Raw genomic sequence first — 11,796 nt, 5'->3', positions numbered from 1 at the left:
CTTTATGTAGCATTTCTAAAAGTTCTATTGCAGAATTGTGATCCTGCAGTTAAACTGATTTTAAAAGCTTTTTAATATTTTTGTAATTGAGGAGTAATGGAAAATTGATCTAATTGCATAAAACACCACCCCTTAATCTCAAATCTTGGAGTAGTTAAGGAGGGATTTTTGGAAAGAGCACATACTTGATCAATATTAGTCTCTAATTTGGTTGAAAAAAACCCAAAGGAAAACCAGTGCTGTGTTAATTATTTTGGTAAGTGTATGTGTTTTGCTTCATTGTTTTACATTTAATCTTAGTAAAATGAGTACGATAAATGGTGTATGTTCACTCAGCAAATTTCCTTTGAACAGATTGTGTGAATTGTTTAACTTTTATCTAATTTACATGTGCAAAGGAGAACAATGCATTTTTAATGCCTGTTGTTTCTAACTTGTCCTTTGTTAACATTTATTTTTTCTGATACATGAAAATTATAAAAATGTGAACTTCTTTAACATTTTTCTGTTAATTGTTAAGGGGGATTTTAAATGGATGCATTAAACTATTTAAGATTCACAGCTTTTTAAAATAAACTCAGTTAATGTAACGTTTAACTTTTTACAGGGTTGTACATTTCCAGTAGCTGCTTTAGTTATGGATATTAAGAGACAGGTTGGAATAGCAAAAGAGGTAGGATTTTCAAGTTATGTGACCTTTGAGCTATGCTTTTCTTTAAAACCCTGCAAAATATCATATCTTCTGCTCTACTTTCCACCTTTTAATACAACTCTTTCATAATCTGGGGCTTATCAGCTGCTAGGTCTGGAAGTTATTACATAGTTTGGGCTTGTCAGCTGTCAGAAGTATCTTTTGCATCATTCCATCAGTATTACTAATTCATGTGAGCAGACATTTTATTTGCAGTAGTTAGCTACTTATCTTAAGTAAAGGCATCCCTGTGTTCAGCTACAAATACTTGCTTTGAAAAAAATTCCTGTTACCTTGGGGGGCACACAGGAAGACATTATTCAGCTAGACTGCCTTAAAAGGTGAGAGCACCTATTACAGGTAGCATGCGAATTCCTATTTCACAGCTTAGTTTTGTTTGTTCTGTAGCTTTTTTTCATCCAGAGCACAAGGTTGCCTGTTCACTGAGCTGGAGGTCTTGCATACAACCATTTCTACGGAGCCAGCAAGTTTGTAGGATGTCAGTCTTGTGTTTTCCTGGTTTAGTCTTCATTGGAGCCTTCCTTCCAGCCTTCTTACTTCTATTATGGTGAATACCATCAGCTGTTTCCTTATCAGTTTCCTCAGTTTGTTAGAATTGCTTGTGATCAAGAAACAGAAGCACTAAGCATGATTTTGTGACAATTCCAAAAAGGACCGTGTCTAATTTCTTTGGTCAAAATAGTATCTCTTAATGACTTGTGGCTGCAGTTTTATAATAGTGCAATAGTTTTCACCATATCACAGGAGATTTTTGTTGGCAACAACATTTTGTATTCTTGTATCTAATAAATACAGAGAGTTGCTGTACTCTTTGGTATGTTTGTTCTAAGAATTAGTTATGATTTATGAAGAAAAAGTTCTAACTTTATACCTTAGTATGTTTTTCTTCAGTGGCAGTTTTCTGTCTTTATGGAAGCAGAGCAATGGCCTGAAGCAGCTTTCGTTGAGTTCAAGTCTCCACTATGGCTGTGGACTGTAGAATCTAACAACCATTGAAGTATTTTTATTAAAAATGTGAGATAGATCTGCTTTGAATTTACATATGTGAACAAATACTGAACATTCCATCCAAGTATGGTTGTTTTTCCAACTGAGGCTCGTGCCCAGTTTAACTAATGGTTAGTAGTTTATAGTGAAATAATTTTTTTTTATTGGAAGCTTGTATGTTGTCAAAGTGCAAAAATTACCCCCAAACCAACCCCCCAAAAATGGTGAAGAGTCTGTACATTTACTGTGCTGTGGTGGATACACACATCTACAGTCACTGTCAGTTATAGTAACACTTTGTACCTTGTTTTAGGAGATCCCAGAGAAGTTCCTCAACTATTGTCTTAGGAAGATGTCTCCATATCTGCTGAGTTGGTAGGGTTGGTGGGCATGGTGAGGTTAATCAAGAAGTCGGTTTTGTCATGATGCAAAGTAAAAACCCTTGAAATATGAACTATGCCACATACTGTGTTCCATTTTTTTAGTACCATTTTTGTTGGCAATTCCATAACAATGTTTCTACAGCCTTTAATAAGATTCTGCTGCATACTGTAATTTCCTTTCATCTTCATTATAGGTAAAGCTTTAAAAATTGGAGAAATTGGAGTCTTTCACTGACTTTCTGTAAAGTATGTTAACTAGAGTCTGTAAATTTATTTATTTATTTTCTTTCTTTTTAAGGAAAAACAACCCACAAGCAAAAAGGGGACATCTCTGAGGATTTGCTATTTAATTACCATAACGGTGCAAGCAGAAATGCAGAAGTCAGTGTCAGTCAGTGAGTCAGTCCCCTTGTACTCATAAACAATCCCTATTTTTTGTTATTAAATGAATTTGTCTCTCAGTTTACAGCAAGGGGAATGTGTATGTCCACGAAGAGTGTTTTCAATAATTGCCGTATTGCTGGACCTTGATTTTGTTTTGCTTTTTTTTTTTTTTTTTTTTAGATCATACTCAATCTGTTGAGCTTTTTGCTTCTTTGAAATCATATCTTACAAAAGTTCCTAAACTGCTTTTTACCTGTAGTTGATAAATTCTTGGTACATGATTAGGTTATTCAAAAGAATAACCTCTGAATGTTATTCCTTTGAAGTCACAAATCTTCCACTCTGAAGTGTGCCCTATGCTGTGACATTACAACCTGCACTGCCATCCCTGAAGTCATGGAGGGGCATCATCAAGTAAATGTGTCTTTCTTATATAGGGCTAACTTTGCAGAGAAATAAACAAACAAATGTGTGGAAAAGTAAAAACTTGCAAATTTGACTGACTTTCTGCTCCACTTAGGGTCTGGTGTGGTTGTAATGTCAGCAGCAGAGTGGGAGAGTTAGTAATTCAGAAAACCTAAATTAAATAAGGTTTTAGCTGATCTTGACCTTGAAGTTCCCACTGCGCTAGAAGTTTGAAAAATACATTTTTCTGAAACTTAAAAGAGCTGTACAGGACTAGTAAATTTTCTATATTTTTTTTTTTCTGCTGCAACTTTAAAAGGCAACCTAATTAAGTTTCTGGAGAAAGTTTGCAGAATGATTGTGGAAGAGTTCAACAGTTGTAAGATTATTTTGATTTTATATACTGTTAGTTGGCCAGTATGCTTTTCTTGTTCACTGTTATTATATTTAACTTCTGTTCCATACTCAAGTAATTTTGTTGCATAAAAAGAAGTGTTTGGGGTTTTATGCTTTGTTGTTTTTTTTTGCAAAATGCCTTGCACTCCTACAATCGACAAGAATGTATTTGCATAAATAACATACACGTGCAAGAGGCATGATGTTTTCTCTGAATTAACTGGTTGGTGTGCAGGGAAATAGCACCATCCTCTGGCATTATACTACTTATTAAGAATTAAACCTGAAATTGCTGTCTGTTATTTTTGGAAATTCAGTGTAATTGTAATAGAATGTACATATTGTACTTTCAGTTTTACATACTCATTTTGGGCTAAGGTTTTAACAGAAATTCTGGTAATTTGCATGGACTCTGTGTATTCTGTTTGATTGGGGGACTGGCTAAAAGGGGTATCTTTTTATGGTTATCCTGCTTATAGTGCTGACTCTGCTCTTTACATGACCATTTATGGTAGGAAGTGGCACTTCAGAAATATCAGGCTGAGCTTTTTCTGCATGTCTGTGAAAGACAATTACAGTCATTTAAGAAAAAAATCGTTAAATCAGAAAACACCACCAACGACTTACAGTTGTGTGTGTCTGGGACAGTAAAGGTGCTGTTACAGAACAACTGCAAATGTCTAATAAATTATTTTTACAGCAGATTGTGGCTTCAGTTACGGATTGAGAAAGGGTATCATTGGCATTGCTAGAGTTCAAAGAAATACACCTCCCACAAAGAGGGTTTCAATAGTTACAAGTTGAGTTGTACCGAGTTACGTTGATGGGAAGGACGGGATTTTAGTCCATGTAATTATAAGCAGTAGAGGTAAGAAATACCACAGGGACATCCCTTTCAAAAACTTGACAGTTGAGAAAGTTGCTGTTTTTGTTGTTGTGAATTTCTATTGGACCTCTATGTGTTTACGTACCAGAAACATCAGAAGGAGGCAGCTGGTGTTTATGTCATCTCTGGCAGAAAGCAGACATCCCCTCCCAGTCTGCCTTCTGCACGGCACATCTCCGTTCTTTTCTGCGGGAAGTGCGGGTTTAGTGAAACTGGAAATCTTGAGAGCTCTGCTGCAGTGACAGTGCCTTTCTTTTCCTAATACATAAACTGTGAATGTAAACTAGACCAATTATCCATGTGTCTGGAAAGACCATACTAACAGTCTACATACAGAGCTAAACTATTGAGGGTTTTTTAAGTGTTTCTTAAACATAACTGATTGGAATGTCGTATTAAGCATCCAGATACTGAGGCATAAAAGTTTAATTTGCTTAAACACCAAATGCTTATAATTGTAATAGAGGTCAGTAAAAAAATTTATCTTAAAAAGTATGCCATTCTCTGAGAAATAAGGTTTCTGTGGGACATCAGATATTCTAAATGAACGTAACACCATTCAATAGAATGAATACAATAAAGGGTCACAGATAAAAAAAGGTGGTAGTTTGGATAAGCCCTGATGGCCAGAAAAGTTCCATGAGAAGGTGTTTGTTTCAGGTGAGAAGAGTAAGAGAACGCAGCAGTGGCTGACTGCTGTATTGTCTGTCATTTGACTTCAGTGAGGGAAGGTCAGCTGATGGCAAGAGAAGTGGTGAGATTCCAGAAATTTTGGCTAAGTTCCAGGTAGGAAAGAAGAGGTGTTAATTGCCTTGTAATTACACATTCCACCCCATCTACTTCATCCTGTTCTACTGTCAGTTTCCTTCTCATCCTCTAATTTATTTAGTCATGTTGGATTTTTTTTAGTTCCTGTTTGTGCCTTAAACACAATATTTCCGAATGTCATTCCAAGTTTTTAATTGTAGTTCTGTTTTTCCACTTTTTAACATTCCAAACCCCTTATCTAGACATTCCCAGTTTCCTACTTATTTTCCAGTCATTTGCTGTTACTATTTTCTACATTCAGTTAATTTTCATCCATAGTTTGCATTAATTTTTGGTTCTGATCCTCCTCTCCTGCCTTTGTTCATGTTAAGCTCTGCATGTAACTTGTCATTGAGTATGTGGCCTCCTGCTTTCTCTCTGTGCAGTTTTCCCCCAAGTTAGGTTGTTAACTAATGTCAAATTTTTCATGGTCACTGTAGCTCTCATTTAGTCTTCTCTGCTTTATTGATTTTCATTCTTTTCATCCTTGTCTGTCCTTGATAATCTGCCTGTCTTGCTGATTACCAATGCTCACTATTTTGTTTTTTTCTCTTGCCCCCAGTTTTGTTCACTTTTTATGATTATCTGAAGCAGATTCATGCCTCAGGTTTACTGATGTGGTAGGAAGCTACAGAGACCCCAGGAGAAGCAGAGTATTTGCTCTCAGGTGACACAAATGAGTCTAGCCTGGTTAAAAATTAACACAGCAGCTACATATTGAATGGTGATAAAGTATTTTAAAACTTAAAAGTATAAAAGCACGTAAAAACTGTTTTCTAATCTTCTAAATTGAGTGGATTTTCAGAAGGAGGAAAGATCACTTGAAGGATTCCATTTTTGCAAATAATATTTTCTTCAGGTGCCATTTTTGAAAAGGAACCATTCTGTCTGATTTCTCTTCCCGTTTCCCTCTTTCTCCCTGTCTTGGAGGAAGATAAAAAGTCAACCCCAAGCAGGTACCTCACTTGAACAAATTAATTTTTCAGCTGAATAGTTCAACTTGCTGAAAGTTGTAGGCATTGAATATAAAGCCTTGAACAGTGAGGAGTGCCAGCTAACTCTTAAGAGGTGAGGCTGCCAGCTCTGCTGGCTTTGCCTGCTGCACATCCAGTGCCAGATAGATGTAGCAAAGCAAACTCTTCCTGAAACTTCTCTTTTGGGGTAGCAAGTTTTGCTGTTTGTGTGTTGTGTGCCACAGAGAACTGGCCCATGTTGGAGATACTCATGAATATTACTTAATAGCTTGCTGTATCCTATCTCCTGCCTGCTGTGTCAAACCTTAAAAACATTTTCATTTTCATCTTTTTTCAGTGAAAATGCCTACTCCCAGTTTCATGAAAAAATAATTGTCATATTCAGTATCTGAAGCTTAACAGGGAAGGTATTAGTTATAACAACAAGACAAAGTTGCCTGGAAAACCCCTGACTGTGGTTTCTATTAGGAAATAACCTTTCTTTTAAAAAGAAAAAGTTCAGTGCTCTTGTTTGGAGAATTGTTTCAGTAGTATCTTAAGAATGGCTGTGTCTCAGCACTGGGGGGTGACTTGACAAATTGTCTTTTCTGTTAGTTTGGACTGGATATGCAGTAGCATCCATTAGTATATTGTGGTTCATGGCAGTGTAATGTCGTGTTTTCCTAAAAATTAGTATTTTGAAGTGGTATAATTAAAACACTTAAACATTTTGAAATGTTTTTACATGTGGCATTTTTATTAGAGCTATGTGGTGTTTGTTATCAGAGGTGCTCTTTGGAGGGCTGCTGATGTTTCTGGGAGTATGGGAGACTTTTCTAAATTTATTTTTTTTTTCCTCAATTATCCTTTACTGCTTTATGTTTGCATAATAAAGGATTCTGTGTGTTAAGCTTCTCACATGTGCAGCAAACTCAGGCACTAATCTGTTAGTTCCAAAGAAATGTAAATGATGGGTTATAGGGATGAGTGCATGGCAAATTACATGCAGGCAGAATGTTTTAAAGGTTAGGGAACTCTAAATTTAGGAAATCTGGAATGTTCTAAGTTCGGTGGTCATGTTCTGTACTAGTAGGACCTGGTTGAGAGACCTAGACTTCTGGTATTATTCCCAGCACTGTGATGTGTTGATAATACTATTCCTCAGTACTGCTGCCACTGAAGATCCAGTGTGCTCTATAGCAAGCTGAACTAAACTGCTGCAAGTTGCTGCCATATTGTGCAGCATTTTGTAAAATCTACTAATGTCAAATCATTCAGTTTAATTATTTAAAAAATGTTTTCAGAAGTGTAGCCTTTTATTTGACAATTTTTTATATTTCCTTATGTTACTCTTTTCCCAATGTCATGTGCTGTGAAATTTGAAGGGAGAAAAATAAAAATACACTGGTTTTAGGGCAAATTAATGTTTTTAATTAAGGGCTAGGAGCTCCCAAATTTTATGGTATAAATAGAGGGATGTAAACAGTTTGAAACTTGATAGCTGGAATATGTTACAGTCCACATTCTTAAATAACTGATGAATGCATGTATTAGAGGTTAATATAAACTCATACATGTGGGTAAACAGGTGATATATGCTCTGAGCATGAAATTGTATATAATCAGACTGCGTGTCATTGTCCTGTCTAGACAATAGTTGGAATATGTTAACAATTGTAGAGCCTTAAAATTCATTTTAAATTATAGTAGATCATATAGGAAGGGAGGTATTATCTTGATAGAGGCCTCAGTTATTAAATCTGCTTTTCAAACAGACCTGTGTCTTCGCTGTGCTTCTATTAGAATCATAGAATGGTTTGGGTTGGAAGGGACCTTCAAGATCATCTGACAGAGTCATAGTCACAGAATGGTCAGGGTTGGGAGGGACCTCTAAAGATCATCTAGTCCAACCCCCCTGCCAGAGCAGGATCACCTAGAGCACATCACACAGGAACTTGTCCAGGTGGGTTTTGAATGTCTCCAGTGAGGGAGACTCCACAACCTCTCTGGGCAGCCTGTTCCAGTGCTCTGTCACTCTCACAGTAAAATTTTTTCTGATATTCACTTTGAACCTCCTATGCTCCAGTTTGCACCCATTACCCCTTGTCCTGTCACTGAGAAAAGTCTAACTTCATCTTCCTGACACTCACCCCTTACATATTTGTAAACATTGATGAAGTCACCCCTCAGTCTCCTTTTTTCCAAGCTAAATAAAGCAAGACTCTACACTTGTCCTTGTTGAATTTCATCAAGTTTCTCCCTGCCCAACTCTCCAATAGTACAGTTGATCTTAAAGTTTCAGTGCCATTGTAGAATTAGATGAGGGGAAGACAAATTGGGAGAAGTCGTTTGTGCATAGAAATTGAAAACTGTGGCATTTTGGTTCTACTGCTGAAAAGGTATGGCTATCTGAATGAAGTCAGTGTGGATTTAAATACCCAGTGCTAGTGTGCATTTCTCCAAAAAAACCAGTAGATATTTGGCTCATTCTATTTTAATATCTAGACAAGGTGCATCAAGGTATGTTTTATAATAGTGTTTGGCTCCTAGCTACATTATGCCTTAGTCGAGGTACTCTAATGTTGGTGCAGTCTGAATACCAAGTATCTGTCTGAAAACCAATTTGCTTAAAATATGCTCAAAGTTTTCATTTTTAAACATTCTGAATAGAGAACTACCATGCTGACAAGCCTTTATATTGTTACAGTTTATTAATATATACTTTCTGGTTTCATGGAAGGAAAATGTCTTAATTTTTCCTCTTGTTGTAGGGAACTGCTAAAAAGTTCATTGAGTGTCTTTAGTAAAATCACTTGCTCTGCATTTGACATTGTTGACTAATCACTGCATATACTTGCATGTGATCCACACTTATTTTTGCTTTTTCTAATGCGAGAATAAGTGAAATGTGGCAATAAGGTATTGGAACTTCTTTAGGAGTTTATGAAAGTTTTATCTGTCTGTTTTTATTTAATGTGTACTCTAGATTTAGGAAATGCTTTGTCATTGAATTACTTAGGTATGTGTTTAAGAATATCTAAATGGCAGAAAGCATGAAGAATGTTAATGAAGCTTTTCTTACCAAAAACTTAAAAATCGATTATATCCTTTCCCTTCAGAGGTTGATTTTTGTCACAGCTGCTTTTGTCATAGCCAGGTTGGGGTTACTGCTCCCAAACTTCTTCCAGGCACTTCAGTTGCCATAGGATACTTGGCTCATTGATTACGTGTTTCTTTTAGGAATTGTATCAGCGTTGTGCATGGACTTCCTTTTAGGTCCAAGGTGCACTTTGAGGATTTGCATATGATCTGTTAAGTGCTGAATGGCTTTTGCTTTGCCTGCTAAAGCAGATAAGAATTTATCATACAGTTTTCTCCGGTGCCCTATAGATTAGATATCATATACTCCTTTCCCAGCCTTGTGTCCTTTGTAAGGAAGCCCATAATTATTAATCTGTAATGGCAGCTGCAGTGCACAAAAGGCAGACTTGGTCCTTATCTCAAATGTGCTGCTTGATTTTATGGTACTTGGTTATAAAAATATTGAAGTCAGAAAATTGTATTTGGTGCTTTGGTGAGTACTGTTACTAGTAATTCTTGCATTATCTTTGTATCTATTTGAATGTCACCATTCCCGGCTTATCTTCTATAGTTTGGTTTGTCTTTATACGATCCTAGTCTGCTTCCTCACTCTTACCTAGACTGACATATTAGTGCTTTATAAAAAATAAACTGTCACAGCTGTCTATGAACAATTACCTTACTTTCTCTTGCTCTTTGTAAGTTTATTTTGTGTCTTCTTTCAACTTCTAGCGTTTCCTAATCTCTAGGTTTAGATTTCTATGTTCTCTGTGTCAAATAGTTGATTTGTTGATATGTTTTCTCCTTGTACATTTAGCTTTGGATCACTGTCAGACACCCAAACAGTATTTGCATGTGTTTTAGAGTGAAGTTTAATTTCTGAATTAATTACGAAGATGTATTTTGTAAAACCTTTGACTTTTCGATTTTTTGATCGTATGTATCACATACTGCTAATAGATTGCAAGTTATTTGAGAGTTATACGATACGAATTGTTGTCTTGGTTTCTTTCAACTAACCTAATTTCAATTTCATGGTGATTTCTGTAATTATTAGTTCCTAGCAACCAGATTTCGAACATGTTATTTTCAGAGAATTAACTTTAATTCAGCTTTCAAATGACACATAAAACATTCTTGTTTGACTGGCCCTTGAAGGTGATGACTGAAAATTGTTAGAATCGAATTGGAAAAAAACATACCAAGTTGGCAACAAATATAATTTTTACTGTAACTCAAGTGTTTAACTACTTATTAAAAACATACTCTAGGTGATCTATATAGGAGATTGCAGATGAAACAAAATCTTTGTACTTAACTAGTAGTCCTTGCCCAGTGATCTGAGTATTGTATATTCTGAATCTTTCGTGTTTGTCAGTTACATGATTTTTGCTGTTGTCTTTGTTTCCTTTACTGGTTTTCCTTATTTAAAGTGTACTTGGTATGCAACTATTAATAATACACATACAGAGTACTTCTTCCAGAGATTTCCAAGTGGCATGTAAATAAGATCAGTATCAGCAGATAAGACAAATGTGGAGACCAAGTCAGCAGTTAAATAAGAATGTCTTAATCTATAGTGTGATTCTTTAGAAAAAGTTGCACAACAGCCTTTTTGATATGCTGTCTATTCTAGACATGTCTGTGGTATGGTATTGTTTCCTTACCTGAAATCTTCAGCAGCCTTGACCACAACTTTACCTATAACCTGTAGAGCAGGATGATTCTGTGGATTTAGAGGAGTAGCCATCATAGTTCAGACTGTGATGAAGTGTTAACATAAATGAGTAGGACCAAATTACTCAAACAGTTCATATCACCGTAGTAATCTAAAATACTTAGAAGATTAACTTGTTATTCAGAATAAGTATTCACTTTGTCTGAATTGGTCTATCAGTGGAACAGTAGCACCAATTTACTAGTTTTCAGATACATCCGAAGGTAAAGTTCTTTTGAAACTTGAGGGTTAATTCTGAATTCAGGCTATTGTTTTGCTTTGCTGTATGTGTAACATCCTTCAGAACACAAGGAATAGTTGCTGTCACTCATACTGTAGAGCTGGAAGTCTTTTTCCTTTAAGGCAGTAGGAATCCTAACATATGAAAGAAGTTGTTGAAAGAGCTGGCTTACTTCTTTTCTTTAAACTGCCCCTCCCCAGAGTAATTAATTTATTGTTTAAAAATCTTGACAAGAAACTATTAGCACTGTATGCTATTAGTTGTGAAAAGCAGTTTCACAAAATTCAGAATGACTCTTACTGTAATTGTGTTTTCATTTAAGTTATGGTAAAATTGGATACCTTTAAAGTAATTAAGTTACCCAACTCTGGTAATTACTTCTAAATAACCTTTAAGCAAGCTAGTTTGGGTATTGTTTGGCTTCTTCAGTGTAATTTAGTACAAGACAACTATTTAAAGGTTTTAGGAAAGGCCTGGTAGCCCACACATACCTTGTTCTGCTGCTAGCAGTACCTGAGGCTCCACAATGTAAAGACAAAGGAAAAACTAAATAACAATTAACCTAAACACCTTGTGAGCAGCTGCAAAGCATTTCTTCATCCTCACATTGCATGAAATGCTTCTGGCATCTTGCAGAACTGCTGCAAGTAAAGCTCTTGAGTGTCATAGGTGTCGTGTGAATGTTTGGAGATACAGATGGGATTTTCACAGTAAACAACTGTTTGTAGATTATTTTGAATAAACATGTAATACGTGCAAGAAAGACACTAAAGTGTGGGAAGTTGTTATCACAGACTGTTATCTTTGGGTTGAAGAGAAGTAATGTAACTTGTTAAACTTTATA

The 11,796-nt window shown here is 35.9% G+C and overlaps 1 protein-coding gene across 1 annotated transcript in view; it reads left to right on the top strand.

Moving 5' to 3' along the window:
• HBS1L (HBS1-like translational GTPase) overlaps positions 1-11,796 on the top strand; it is an 89,240-nt gene that overhangs the window by 51,683 nt on the left and 25,761 nt on the right. The gene's annotated exons all lie outside the window — the stretch shown is intronic.

The sequence above is a fragment of the Chaetura pelagica genome, unplaced genomic scaffold (assembly GCF_000747805.2).
Source record: "Chaetura pelagica isolate M959 unplaced genomic scaffold, ChaPel_1.0 scaffold90, whole genome shotgun sequence".
Lineage (NCBI taxonomy): Eukaryota > Metazoa > Chordata > Aves > Apodiformes > Apodidae > Chaetura > Chaetura pelagica.
This window is presented reverse-complemented; position numbering and strand designations above follow the sequence as displayed.